The following is a 14,567-nucleotide window of genomic DNA, read 5'->3' as shown; positions in this document are numbered from 1 at the left end:
GACAATAGAATATTATTCAGCAAGGAAGAGAACCAAGTGACCACGCCATGACAAGACACGGATGAACCTTAGATGTTAGTACAAAGGGAAAGAAGCAATCTGAGAAGTCTCTGGGGATGGTGCCGACTCGACGCCATTTTGGAGAAGGCTCAAGTGTGGAGACAGTGAGGGGAGCAGGGGCTGGGGCGTGAGTAAAGGGAGCACGGTGACTGTGAGGACTGTGCATATACATTTGTTAAAACCCAGAGAATGTGCAACTCACACTGAATCTTAGTGTAAATGAGACTTTAAAGATGATGTATCAAGAGTAACTTGTCCATTGGAACCGAAACTGGGGGGAGGCAAGCATTTTCTATAATTTCTGCTTAATTTTCTGTAAACTAAAGCCATTCTAAATACGCATTTATTTCTTAAATGCCTGCTCTACCGGTGATAATGGCACATATTAAAAAGCCCCTGACACCAAGTGCCGGAGACGATGCAGACAGAGGAGCCCAGGGCACTGTTACCGGGAAAGTAACTGGAGTGGCCATTGTGGAAGTCGATCTGGATTTACCTTAAAAAAAAACAACAGGGCCTCCCCTGGTGGCGCAGCTGCCCGCAGCCTCTGCAGCACCGGTTCAACCCCTGGCTGCAAGCAAGGGTCCCACATGGCGCGCAGACCTCTCCTGCCGCCCGCTGCTCCCCTCAGCAGTGTACCTCATCAGTCTGCCTGTTCTGCTCCCCGCTCTGGCTCTGGTGAATTCTCTCGCCCTCCTGCTGCTTCTGACTGTGCCCAGTGCTTGTATAAATAAATAAATAAATCTTTAAAAAAAAAAACAAAACTGAAAATAGAAATATCATCGCACCCAGCAATCCCACTGGGGCATCTCTCCCAAAGAGCATGAAACCATCAACCCCCACGACCGCAGGCTCCGCAGTGATCATTTGCAGTAGTGAGGACACGGCCGCGTCCAGCTGACCACCGATGGCTGGTTGGCTAAGAAGACGCAGCTCACGCACCCAGGACGCCGCTCAGCCGCCGGGAAGGAGGAGGTGCAGCCGTTCACAGCGCCGTGCAGGGCGCTCCAGGGAACCGTGCAGAAAAGCAAGGAGAACCTTGGAGCAAATACTGGACAGCTATGCGAGGGCTGATGGACAAAGGAAAACACACAACTGGTGCATATTAATAAAGAGCGTGAGGGCGCTGAGGCTAAGAAGAGGTGCGGGGGAGACAGGGAAGCGATAAATCAGTGCAGCTGCCGAGGGCGAGATGCCGGCTCTACCTGAGGGGCGAGCTCGCCTGCGCCTGCACTGACGCTCCCGCCCGCATCTCACCGATCCATGGCCTGCTATTGGCCAGTTACTTGGCCTCTCTGAGCCTCGGGGTCTTGTCTATGAAATGGGGACCAGAACAGCACCGACCGCAGGGGGTTGTTAGAACTGGACGCCGGGGTTGAAATCTCGGAGGACAGCGGTGGCGTTGTTACCCGAGCGTGCCCTCATCACCATGCGCTGTGTCCCCGCCCGGGAATCCTCTGCAGCCACCAGGTAGCGGAGCAGGAACTGAGCGGTGCGGCCCACACACCTGCTCCCCCAAAGCAGGCAGGGCCGCGAGGCTTGGGCCCCAAGGCGTCACTAACGGCACAGACAGGGCCGCCTCGCCTCAGGCTGGGTCAGCTGGGCACCAGCGACTGGGTCTCCCGTCGCTCCTCAGCCTCGGGGGAGGAGGTTGGCCCCGGCCAAGCTCTTGGCCGGCTCCCCAGGGGCTGGGTGGTGGGAGGTGCGAGGGTGGGTCCTCGGAGCACTCAGAGCACGCCCAGGCACTGCCCCACCGCTGGTAGCTGTGGCCCCGCTTCTGTGCCCGTGGACCTTGTCACCGCAGCGGCTACTGTCACCTGTGACCCATGGGGACGGCTCGGGTTGGGCACATCCCTCCCTCTTCCTGGGGGCAGCTTTAAAGCTGCATTTCACAGGACATTGCAAAGGTCCTGCAGCTCTGCCCCTCCCGCCCTTCACATCCCCCCACCTCCCCCACACTGATGTGTTCCCGTCACCCCCAACACAGACGTCCCCCACTGACGCAGAACCAGCTCCCTGGGGAAGAGTCGGTGTGTCGGGGGCGCAGGGACTCGTCACAGGCCAAGGTGGGGACACACAGTCAGCTGGGGCAGCGAGGTGTCTGGGGGGTGAAGGACGGGGGTGAAGCCTGCCTGACAGCATAGCATAGCCGTGCACCCCTAAATTACACTATTTTCCTTCTCGTGGTGGAATGAATGCTGCCTCAGACAGATGCTGCCCTGCAGCTGTTTGTGGGGGGCCCCGTGGCAGGCCAGGGGCTTTGAAACGGGGGATTGGAATGGAATCTGACAAAGGGGCCAGTGTTTTGAGGGAACTTGACATGCGCCCAGCAGAGCCCGCGGCGGGAGTTTGCACAGCTGCGGCCGGGAGCAAACGTGTACTTTTAGCTGACCGGGCCCGCGGCTTTGGGCACTGAACCTGACACCTTCCAGATGTCTGCACCCTGCCTCTGGCACCGTCCACAGCTCTGCCCCCAGGCACATGCTCACACACATTCATACAACACTGCTCTGTGAGTGTGCATTGTGTGGGACCCCCGGCCCAAGGGGAGCCCCCCAGGCAAAGCAAGAGATTTATGAGCTGGATGCCAACGCTGCTCAGGGTCAAAGTCAGCTCCGTCCCAGCGGCCACTCGCACCGCCGGGCTCCAGGGTGGATGGTAAGAGGATGCCAAGCATGCCTTCCAGAAAGTTCTTTCAGCTTGCATCAGAATGAACCCTGAGATCCCCGGCATGAGCCAGGAGTTTGGGGGTACAGGAGGGCACTCACACAGGTCACTCCTTCTCAGACCCCCTCTGAGCGGAAAGAAAACCCTGGTGGGGGCCCGGAGTAACCCCAGCTATGGGGCAATCTCCAGAGCTGCTCACTAACCGGGCTCACACGGTCCTTGGCTCACACGGCCCCGAGCCGCCCAGCTCCCTCCACTCTGAGCGGCTCCAGTCTCCGTGCAGCCCCCAGGACACGAGGCAGGAGCCAGGGGGCTGCTTCCCGAGGCTCGGGAGGGTGGCGTCCCTGCCACGGCCGCGGGCCTCCTCCACCGGGGGCACCTGAGCCGGGCTCGCCTCTCCTGCCGCATGCCCAGCGCTGCCTCCCGCGGCCTCGTCTTCCCAGCGCCCACCCACCTCCTGATCGTGTTAGGCCTGCCCAGACGGTCCGGCTGACGCCCCTGGCATCTCAAGGCCGGCTCACCAGCAGCCTCAGGAAGGCCCTCGGCCGCGAACCTGACATTTCCACTGGGGCCTGGATGAGGATGAGCCTCTTTGGGGGACATCATTGTTTCACCCCCTGCACCTGTCCAGAGCTGCCCCACTGCCCAGAAGCTCCTCTGGGGAGGCAACGTCCTCCCAGGCTTCCCTCACGCAGGCCAGCGACACAGACCCCCTGTTTGGAGGCTGGAGGAGCCCCAAGGTGCAGGTGCCAGCCCCTCCTCCAGTCTGACCCTGCCTGGGTGGGTCAGGCCAGGGTCACAGAGCCCTCCTGCTGGACGCCTTCCAGCACATGCTGCGTCTCATGTCTGGGGTGGGGAGCTGAGATGAGCTGTATGGGCTCCAAGTCAGGTGTGGGTGGAGTCTGTTCCTTCTGGAACTTTCTGGAGACTCTACAGGAGAAACTTTTGGTGTCTTTTTCAGCTTCTCCAGGCGCCTGCATTCCGGCCGCACCGCCCCCACCCTCAGAGCCAGCGCGCGCAGACCGGAGAAGTGTGGCTCCTTGGGGCCTCCTGCCCCTCTTCCCTCGCGAGGGCCCCAGGGCTCAGACAGGGCAGAGCAGTTCCCTTCTGGAGCTTAACTCAATCTCACGTGAGGCTCTGGGGATGAGGCTGGGTCACCCGTATGGGAGGGGCAGTATTCCCCTCACTTCACAAGCCAGCACCCCTAGATTTATTTGGGTGACTTGGGGGAGGGTCCTCTGGGAACCAGCTCAGGACACGCTGGCTTTGTTCCCAGTCCTGACGCGGGAGACGAGCCGTTGCGGGGGACACCAGAGCAGACTTGAACAGGGGAGAGCCCCTGAGATGTGCACAGTCGCAGAAACCCCTAAACAGGGCCAGGCTGTGCCATGGCGGCGGGGACGTGGGCACCGAGCTCAGAGGGCGGGGGCGGCTCTTCAGGACCTTGGCGCGAGGGTGCTGTGAGGCGAGTATTGCGAGCGGCTGGCCAGCCCTCTGGAGAGTGCCCAGGCCAGCTCCTCGCCCTGCACCTCCCACCTCGGCGGCAGGCACCAGCCGGGACCACCTCCCCATCTGGACCGGGTCTGAGTGACAAATATGACGGGCGAGGATTCCAAGAGAGTGGCCCGCGCATGAGCGTCTGCGCGCGACGAGTCGTTTCTGCTTCTCTGGGACGCGCCCGGCAGCTGTTCCACGCCCGGGAGCCCCATCGGAACCCCGGGGGTGGGACGTGGGGGCCGAGGCTTAGTCTCTCTCTCTGTCTGGAAGCCACTCCTGGGCGTCTCCTCCTGCTGGCCCTCCCCTCAGCCGGGCAGCCTGCCCTTCCAAGCCCTTCTGTGCCGGGCAGGCTGCTGGTCCACCCCAGCTGCCCCGAGCCGCCCCGAGCCGCCTGCATGGGCTGGGCTGAGCTCACCAGGGTTCTGCTGAGTGGCCAGAGGGAGGTTTGCGGGGCCTGGACCTCAGCGGCTTCTGCCCGCTGGAGGCTGTCTGCTTGCTCCCCAGGAAGGGGAACTCAATTCCTAGTAGTTAAATAAACTGTTTTCTAAGTTTCACGGATGCCAACATGCACGCAGGACCTTGTGGGGTCAGGCGGGAAGGCAGTGACTGAGGACAGAAACCTCTAGGCGTCTCTACCCTGTCCCCGACTCTCTCTCTGGCCACTGAAGTCAGTAGGGTCATCAGAGCCTGTCCACACTCCTCTCAGCTGCCCCCCACCCCTGCATCCGTCACTCCTCAGCTGGATTAGGCAGGACCCCAACTGCTGTCCTGGCCCCAGCCCCTCCTTAAGTGATTGCTGTTCATTTACCTCTTACCAGGTGTCAGGCAGCGGCTAAACCTCCAGAGAGCAATGCTTCTCCCCTCTCCTCTTACTACACAGAGACCCATTTTATCCTCATCTTACCAATAAGGAAACTAAGGCACAGAAAGTAAAGGCTTAGCCAAGATCACACCACCAGGAAAGAGCAGGGCCAGGATGGGAACCCGGGCTGTTTCCCAAGCCTATGTTTTAACTACTACCTCGTTTTCTGTACCTTTTACTGTGCGTTGTTGTGTGTGTTTGTCATGATTTTTTTTAAGAAAGCAAGTCTGTTCATATCCGCTCCCCTCTTAAAATCTTTTGGTGGTGGGTCCCCTTGGTTTTCCAGACATATTTTCACCTCCACAGTGTGGCACATGAGGTCTTTGGGGATCAACACTTGTTCCTTCCTCCCAGCATACCCGGGTAGCTTCTAGGCCCCTGCACGTGCTCTTCCGCGTCTGACCTCCCCTCCCTGCACATGGCTCCTCGGAGCTGTCTTGTTAGTTTCAACCCAAACACCACTTCCCTGCCCCATTGTGCCTCACCAAGACTTCCCACCCATGCCGGCCCCACCTTGCTCATGGTGCTTAGAGGTAGTCCCCGAATGCTAATGGTCTCTTTATGACTCCTTTTTGCTGATTGAGCTACTGGCTCTACAGGGCAAAACAGTGGTTTCTTCATCTCGGCCTCCCCAGAGGCTGCAGAGTTGATCCAAAAAGTTTGCTGAATGCCAGACTCCATGTTCCCAAAGCGCCCCCCCCTCTCCAGAGTGCTCGCTGGACAAGGCTCGCTCAGATGGCCCACAGAGAGGCCCTTGATAGAGCTCCCCGCCCCGGGAGGGAAGCTGCTGGCCCATTGCCAACACGTCGTGGGCAAGTCTAGAGGGGCCCTGCATCCCCCCAGGTCTCCCGAAAGGGCTGAAATGAGGATTGTCCGACTCAGGCTGCTGGGGGCGGGTCCCACCGGGTCCCACCCCGTCATGGCCCGTCTGTAGCCCGGCTCACCCTTGGGAAAGGGCTGCGCTCACCTCGGCCTCGGCAGCCCAGGACCACAAAGCAGCGAAAGAAATGTTTCCTTCCAGCGCCCTGGGCAGCCCCTGCCCCGCTCCTGGGGGTCACCCGAGAACCCCGCCTTCTGGCCACACAAGGGCACGTGGGCAGCTTCGTTCACCATCTCCGGAATCGGAAAACGACCCCAGCGCCCACACACAGGTGGACAGACAGACAAACCCGTGCCCCGGGGTCAGGTCCTCGATCAAAACGTTGGGCTGGGACCCAAGGCCACTGGCCCCCGTGAGGGGAATGGACACGGATGGGCAGTGGGCCCGGGGTCCTATTGCTGAAAATTCTAAAACAGGCGAGATGGACTTTGGCCCTGGGTTGCCTCTGAGGGGATTAAGTGGAAGAAGCAAGAGCCCCCTGGGGGCATGGAATGTTCTAGAACTTGACTGGGGAGTCAGTTACCCAGCGGCACACATTTCTCAAAACCCCTCGAGCTGCACAGGTAAGGCCTCTGCATTTCATCACACGTAGAGGACACCCCCCCTTTTCCAAAGCCCTCCAGAGATGGCGATCTGAGGACACCCCAGAGACAAAGCCGTGCTCTCAGAAAGCAGCTCCTGCCCGTGATGGTGTCCACAGGCGCGTCCAGGCGAGGATGGAGCCCGCCAGACAGGCACGTCCTGGTCACAGGGGTCACCCGCACGGTCATCCTGCGCCCCGCTGCCCTCCTCCCTCCCCAATGCTCTTGCCCCTCGGCTTTTGGGGTTCTGGGGACAGACCCGGAGGTGGGAGGTTGTGGGTTTGGAGCCTGAGTAGGTTGCGTCCCGCGGCCTGGGGCCCGCACCGCCCTCCCTCTCCCTCCACACCTGCACCTGAGCTCATGGCAGGGACCCCACGGGGATCCCCAAGTCAGCCGCTGTCGTGCCCACACCGCCGGGGACCCCAGGCCAGTGTGTGCTCAGGCCCGGGCAAGAGCGGCCCCCGCCTCGTGGAAGCCCCCACGCCCTCTACCCGGGAGACCTGCCAGCCTCTGCTTCTTAAGATAAAATTTACTTTGTCTTCAAGTGAGCTGAGATAAAGGGGGGCTGCCCTGCAGAATCATGGGGTGGGGGCTCACAAGTCAGCCCCTTGGACAGCACCTGAGTCCTGCCCGCGGCCTATGCAGGACAGACCCAGGCCTCTCCCCTCCAGCTCCCCACTCCCTGCTCGGGGCCTTGGCCCCCCACTTAGGCGGGGCCGGGGTCTCCCTCCCGCTGCAGCTGCCGCACAAAGCGCCTTTCATTCCCACTGCCCGGGTCTCTGGTTTTTAAATCTGAGGCTGGGATTCCTTCCTTCCCCTCTTGGCAGCGTGGGGCTGAGCTGTTTGCACTCGGGGTGGAGGGGTGCGCTCTGCTCTCTCCCAGGCAGAGGTGGAGTGAGGGGGCCACACCCACATGGAGGGGGCCCAGAGGGGGCTCACATTTGTCCGGGCCAGGCTGTGGGCATCTGTCCACACACCCAGGACTCAGAAGAGATGGGGCCCGAGAGCTCAGCGGCACCCCCTCCAGGGCCTCCCCCATGCGCCCACAGGGAGCCTCAGTTTTCCCGTGTGCCAAACAGGACCGGGGCGGCTCAGGGGGCTGCACAGTGGGCCTTGGGGAGCTCGCCCCTACCCCCGCTGTGCCCCTCTGCGCCGGGGAGCGGGGACGTCGCTGTCCGCTTTACACATGTCGGGGGAAGAAGGACGTGAAAAGGTGAGCCGTGTGGGGCTGCTCTGAGCAGGACTCGAGGACTGTCCCTGGCGGGTGGCGCTGGGGAGGGGGAGGGAGGGAAGGCGGCAGCTTGGGGAAGGGGCTGGCGGGCAGGAGGAAGGCGAGAAGGCCGGGTCTTGGCCCTCCCTGTCACTCTCCCCCACGCTGTGGCCGGTGTCCGCGCGGCTCACGTGCACATGACCTTGCTTTGTCGACGTCGTTCGTGATCAGGTTGATGTGGAGAAAACAATCCGGGCCCACACGGAACAAAAGACGCTGCGTGACCATGAACTTTCGTTATGCCTGGCTTGCTTCTGTGCAGTTCCCCGTGCCTGTGGGCATGGACTGTGCGTCGCTTCTTCGCATGTCTGAATCGTATCCTGTTGTCTGAATAGACCACACTTGTCCATCCATCCATCATCCAGCATCCATCATCCATCCATCCTCCATCCATCCTCCATCCATCCTCCATCCATCCATCCTCCATCCATCCATCCATCCATCATCCATCCATCCTCCATCCAACCATCCATCCATCATCCATCCATCCTCCATCCTCCATCCATCCATCCATCCATCCATCATCCATCCATCCATCATCCATCCTCCATCCATCCTCCATCCATCCATCCATCCATCCATCCATCATCCATCCATCATCCATCCAACCATCCATCCTCCATCCATCCATCCTCCATCCATCCATCCATCCATCATCCATCCATCATCCATCCAACCATCCATCCATCATCCATCCATCCTCCATCCTCCATCCATCCATCCATCCATCCATCATCCATCCATCCATCATCCATCCTCCATCCATCCTCCATCCATCCATCCATCCATCCATCATCCATCCTCCATCCTCCAACCATCCATCCATCCATCCTCCGTCCATTGATGGATCTATGAGTCATCTCCACTACTGAAGAGCTAGGAAGGGCCACTTTTACACCCGGCCTGCTTCACACTTCAGGTTCTCAACCCGAGCGTGTGGGTGACAAACGGTGAACACAAGGATGAATTTGTTTCTTCTCCCCAGAGCCAGCTGCCTCTCCGTGAATAGACACAGCTGCCCGGGACAGGGCGGACGTGGGCTGACCGGTGAAGATGGGCGTCAGGGGAAAACAAGGTGTGTTGGGGAGTCCGAGGCCTCGGGCTGCCTTGGAGATGTTGATCCTCTGAATTCCAAATTTCTGCATGTAAGTTCTTGGGGGAGAGAGAACGAGAGATCTTGGAGTTGAAGACTCTGGACAAATATTAAGCTCGCTGGCAGAACTGGACTGAGGGAAGCGCGGGGGCCGGGAAGAGGGAGCACTAGAGATCAGATTTCAGCGGGTGTGAGCTGTGTCTACACCTGCCCCCATTTGCAGTGTGACCCAGGGCAGGGTTGTTTGGTGCTAAGTGACTTTATCAGAAGGACCCACCTGATACTGTTTCTTTTCAATCCCTCCCTTTGAAGAATTCAAAGCTTCCGCTGCTTTATTTGCTTCACCCGCTCCGACCTCAGTCCTGGTCCCTCCTCTGCATTTGTTGGATGAACCCTCGGCCCTTCTGCTTCTGGCCGCAGGCACGTCCCTTCCGTGTAGCAGGACGTTGTTTTTGAAGTAGCCTAGAGCACTCTCGTGCTGTTGAGCCAATTCACATTTATCCTCTCAACAAACACACTCCGTGCTCCTCCCCTGCACCTTTTATGTTCTTGGGTCTGCTTCGCCACTTCCCTTCTGAGCAGCTCGTGTGCACAGACCCCTGTCCTGTGCTTAGCGACCAGACTTGCTAACAGAAGGGAGATGCATGTGCGGCCGGCGAATGGAGATAAAGCCTGCACCCCGGTCTGCGTTTTCAGACCCGGGTGCCAGGGACCAAGCCTGGCTGCTCCTTGGGCACCTCCAGACGGCAGGGCTGGAGATGCCCCTGCAGACCAGACCCGGAGGAACAAGGAGACCGGCAGTTTCTTCAACATCTGCACCCCCTCCTCCGGACTCCGCCTGCCAGGGCCTAGGGGCCGCCTCCCTAATTGCGTTCTCGCTCCGCTCTGAGAGCGCACCATTTTCCCCTCTTGCCTGAAAGCGCTTGCACACTTTTCCTGGCTCAATCCTTTCCCTGTTCTGACTCCTAGTCTCCCTCCTCTCTGAGGGAGCCCCAGCCCACTGCCTCCTTCCCCAGTGCAGATCATGGTCCCAGGTTCAACCCGTCGTGGGCACAAAGCTTTGCCCCCTGAGCCGACACGGCAGCCCTGCTGTGATGGAGAGTGTGCCCGTCACTCCTCGACACCCGGGAGGAGCGGCCAGGCGCGTGGGCGCCCGCGAACACGAGGTCTTTCTAGGTCGACAGTTATAACCTCACGGGAGCAGACACAGATGAGGAGAGGATGAGGGAGCAGCCGTCTCACCAGGGAGCAAAGGCAGGCCGGCGGCCAGCCCTGAGGAGTGTCCTTACGCCACCAGGGGGCTTCTGGGATACCTGGCTGTCCTGCAGGTCAGTCCCTGGTTCTGAAAAAGCAGGCTGAGTGGGGAGCAGAGGCCAGGGCCACAGTGCTGCCCCCACCCCCTCTGCCCAGGGGCGCCCCACAACCCAGGGGCCTTACTTTCTGTTCATGGAACTTTCCAGAGTCCTCTCAAGCTGGGTCGTTAAGTAACGAGACACCTACCTTAATTTGCTCTCCAGTGAGACCATATTACACACACACACACACACACACACACACACACACACACACACACACGCACGCGCGTGCGCACATTCTTCCTTTCTTCCTGCTTCAGGGGCCTGCGCTGCTGCTAAGTCATGATTTACTCCCCAGCCGCCCAGCCATGCTGCTGCAGAGGGCAGCCCCGGGGCTCTCTTCGCCGGCTCACCCGAGAGCTTTTAAAGGAGAACTGGAAAGAATTTGTGGGAGGGAAAAAGGCTGGGGGCAGCGTGTAGTAAACAGCTGAGCTCCCTCCCCTCCCTTCTTCATTCCTTAGGCCATTAAGCACCGAAGGCACTAAAAGGCAGGGGTTTCTAGAGCCTTCCTCAGCGCCGCCGGCGGGCAGCTGTGCCAGCCTCCCCGGTCGCCTGCTGGGCGGCGGGGGTGGCGCGGACCGCAGCTCTGGCATCTGGCATCTGCGTGTCCTAGAGGGCTGAGCCGACCCGCACTTCTCCAGGACGGGAACGCAGCCGGACCCGCTCAAACCACCCGCAAAAGGCCTTTCGCCCCCGCAGCGCTGGAGAGGAAAGTGGCCACGCCGGCCAGCTCTCTCCGCAGGTCGAGCAATAAGGTGACGTACAACTTGCAGGTGATCGGGATGAACTCCAGGCCAGTCGAACCCAAGCCACATGCCCTCCGCTGGGTCCGGAAGAGAAAATACCACCCAAAAGAGCCTGGGGTCTCCCCAGAGTCAGCAGTTACCCCGAAATTGGTGCTGTCTTTCCTGTTTCTTCAAGCATCTCTGCATCTGTGTGAAAATCTCCCCGAAATCATGCATTAGCTGTGTTTATGTTGTTAAGCTGTTTGCGGTTTTATAGTCATTCTTCTGTGACTTGCTTTTTTTTAAGATTTATTTTTATTTATTTATGCATCCAAGAACTGGGGTGTAGGCCAGAGGTGTTGGGGATAAGAGGATTCACCAGAGTGGGGAGCAGAACAGGCAGATCTACTGAAACACACTGCTGAGGGGAGCAGCAGGCGAGACAGGGGAGGTCTGCTGCACCCTGTGGGTAGCTCCCTGGCTGGGGATCGAACTTGCGCTGCAGTGGCTGGCGATAGCTTGATAGCGCTGGGACTTAACCCCTGCGCCACCAGGGAGGCCTCACTTGCTTCTTTGATTCGATATTATTCTGTGATGCTCACTGAGGCCTGTAGGTGAAGCTGGCTCATTGTCATGAGGAGAGCCCCCCTTACAGGAAAGCTCTGTGTCTTATGTGTCCACACGCCTGCTTGGAGGTCCTGGGCGGGGGGCCCGGGTGTGTCCTGTTCTGTCTCTCCTCCAGGCAGGGAGGTGTGGCCGTGGCTCCGTGTCCTGTCAGGCAGTTTGTCACAGAGCCCATTGCTGAGCGCTGAAATCCAGTTAGTGAGCTGGGAACAGCACTGAACAAAATGGAAGGGAAAAAAGTATTCTAGCACCTTGTGAAATCGATCTCAGAAATGTGTGCAAGTGTATATCCGGGTGAGTGATTTCGTATGAGTGTATGCATGACTGTGGTGAGCGAGTGAGTGCATGTTTATGTGTGTAAATATGTGTGTGCTAGCAAGTGCACAGTGTGTGCATGCATTGTGTGTGTGAGTGTAGCGTGTGTGTACTGAGTGGGGCGTAGGGGTGAGTGTGTGTGTGGGGGGCGTGGGGTGTAGACCACTTAGCTGCTCTCAGGCACACAGCACAGCACCGCAGCTGAGCTCACACTTCCAAAGAGCTACAAACAAGGTTACACTGAGGGGGGACGCATATATTGGAAAAACTGACTTAGGATTTTAATCAACTCTCTGATGTTTAAAAAAAGTCTGAGGATTTCAGGGCGCCCAGGGTTGGGCCAGCCTCATGGCCCCCCAGCACCCCGCACCCCAGCCAACCTCACATTTCAGTTTTGCTCCATGGCCCATGCACAACAGCCCAGTGTGGGGGGGTTAGATGTTTTTATTGGGGGCTCCTCCTACAGCTGGCAGCCGCCGCGCCCACCGCCCCAAAAAGCCAGACTTTAGGCTGTCTCTGCGGCAGCCACAGGGAGGAGACGCTGGCCGGGGAGCGACCTTACAGATCCGGCTAGTGCTGGGAGAGTGGCCCCTGAGCGCGTGTGACACGGTGGAATCTTCTAGAACGCTCTCTCTTCGTTGGAAGGCATTCTCTGCTAATGCGTGTTTTTTTTTAGTTGGCAAAACACGTTGGGTGGTTTTCCTGTTTGTTTTATTGTGTTTTGCTCAAGACCAAGTCCAGCCCTCAGGACCTGGAGTTCCAGGGTCAACGAGTCTGCACGGCTTTGTCCACAGTCTCGCCGGGAATTTTGCTTTGACCAGGGGGAGGAAAATCACCGGGGCCTGCCCAGACGCCTGGCGAGAGACTGAGTCACCCAGCGATGGGGTGACTTCGCCAGCGCCCCTCCTGGCTTAATTAAGCGAGCCTCTAATTTGCGTCTTTGGCACAATCCTCCCCCCAGGCTGCGAGCTCCCAGATTCTCCACAGGAGCCCCGCGGAGTCACCCGGGGCACAGGGCAGCGAGGCCGCCCCTGGCCCTCCCGCCCCGCACCACACCTGGCTCCGGGATACTGCAGGTAGGGGCGGGGGCGGGGCCTGTGCAGGGGTGGAGGAGCAGGGGCGGGGCCTGTACAGGGATGTTGGGGGACGACGAGGCCAGGGGCCTCCCCCTGCGGTCAGGGGCACCCGAGCCAGCGCTGCAGAGATGACAAGATGCTCCGGCCCTGGCACGTGCAAGGGGTCCCCAACTCCGCTGCGCGGTCCAGGAGGCTCCCTTCTGGAGTCTCCGAAGAGTCCAGCCTTCATTTTCTTAGCTGTTGGCTGAGGAAGCTGGGGAGTGCGCTTTCACCTCCCAGATTCGGGGGGGCTGGGACTGGCTGACAGGGCCTGGGGGCTTTCTGCTCCCTCACCAGCTTGCGGGGAACCAACTTGCTTGGCTCATGTCCCTGAAATCTTGTGGCTGGCGGCCTTTGGAATTGCATTTATTTATTCATTTAAATTGGATTCCGGCATTCGCTTGTGTGTTTTCTCTCCATAAAGACCTTTTATTTGGGTCCTGGAGGCTGTTTACCGCCTAGCACATGTGGCGTGAAGAAATGATGTGACCAGAAAGGCCAAAGCGACTCCCCAGGGACCTGGGTGGAGGGTGCCAGGACAGGCGCTGCCCCTGCAGGCCGCCTCTGCTGGGGCCACAGGAGGGCTCCACCCGGATGGGGACAACCACTCGGAACAGGGGCGTCCTCACACCCCAAACACAAGGAGGTTATAGACTGAAATTCTCCAAGAGGATGCACAGTCTGGGATGGAGACAGGGAGAGGGCCGGGTTGGGGTAATAAAAAGGACTTTTAAAATAAGGGTCTTCCTAAATGTATGTTTTGTTTCTTATTCTTGTGAAGAACGAGGGCCGGGGAATGACATGGTGACGAGGTCGTTGGTGAGGTTTTTAGATGGTTTGGGCCCAAGGCTGTGAGCAGAAGCTGGGCTGGCCAGGGACCCTAGAGCAGGATCAGAAGGGCAGGGGCAGCCACCGGACCCAACAGTGGTGACATTTACCCGGAGGAGGTGAAGACTGATGTCCATGTAAAAACCTGCACGTCATGTCATGTGGCATCAGTGATCACTCAAGAGAGACTCCTTCCCAGAGTGTTAAGTGAGACCTTGGGCCATAAAATGAAGAGTTTCTGGTTGGTTTCAGATCCAAGACTTGTTATTTTTTTTTAATAAACATTTTTCCAAAAATCTGCAAAGAACTGATGAGACTCAACAAAAACAAAGTAAATAATCCAGTCAAAAAATGGGCAGAAGAGCTAAAAAGGAACTTCTCCAAAGAGGAAATGCAAATGGCCCACAGGCATATGAAAAAATGTTCAGCATCACTTGTAATCAGGGAAATGCAAATCAAAACTACCATGAGATACCGTCTCACACCAGTGAGAATGGCACATATTAAAAAAATTATCAACAACAAATGTTGGCGAGGTTGTGGAGAAAAAGGAACTCTCCTGCCCTGCTGGTGGGAGTGCAAACTGGTCCAACCACTATGGAGAGCTGTGTGGAGATTTCTGGATCTACTAAACATAGAGCTTCCATAGGATCCAGCAATTCCACTCCTAGGTATTTACCCAAAGGACACAGAAA

The sequence above is a fragment of the Talpa occidentalis genome, unplaced genomic scaffold (assembly GCF_014898055.3).
Source record: "Talpa occidentalis isolate TD23 unplaced genomic scaffold, MPIMG_talOcc4v2.1 talOcc4.14, whole genome shotgun sequence".
Taxonomy (NCBI): Eukaryota; Metazoa; Chordata; class Mammalia; order Eulipotyphla; family Talpidae; genus Talpa; species Talpa occidentalis.
The sequence above is the reverse complement of the archived record's forward strand: the minus strand, read 5'-3'. Positions refer to the sequence as shown.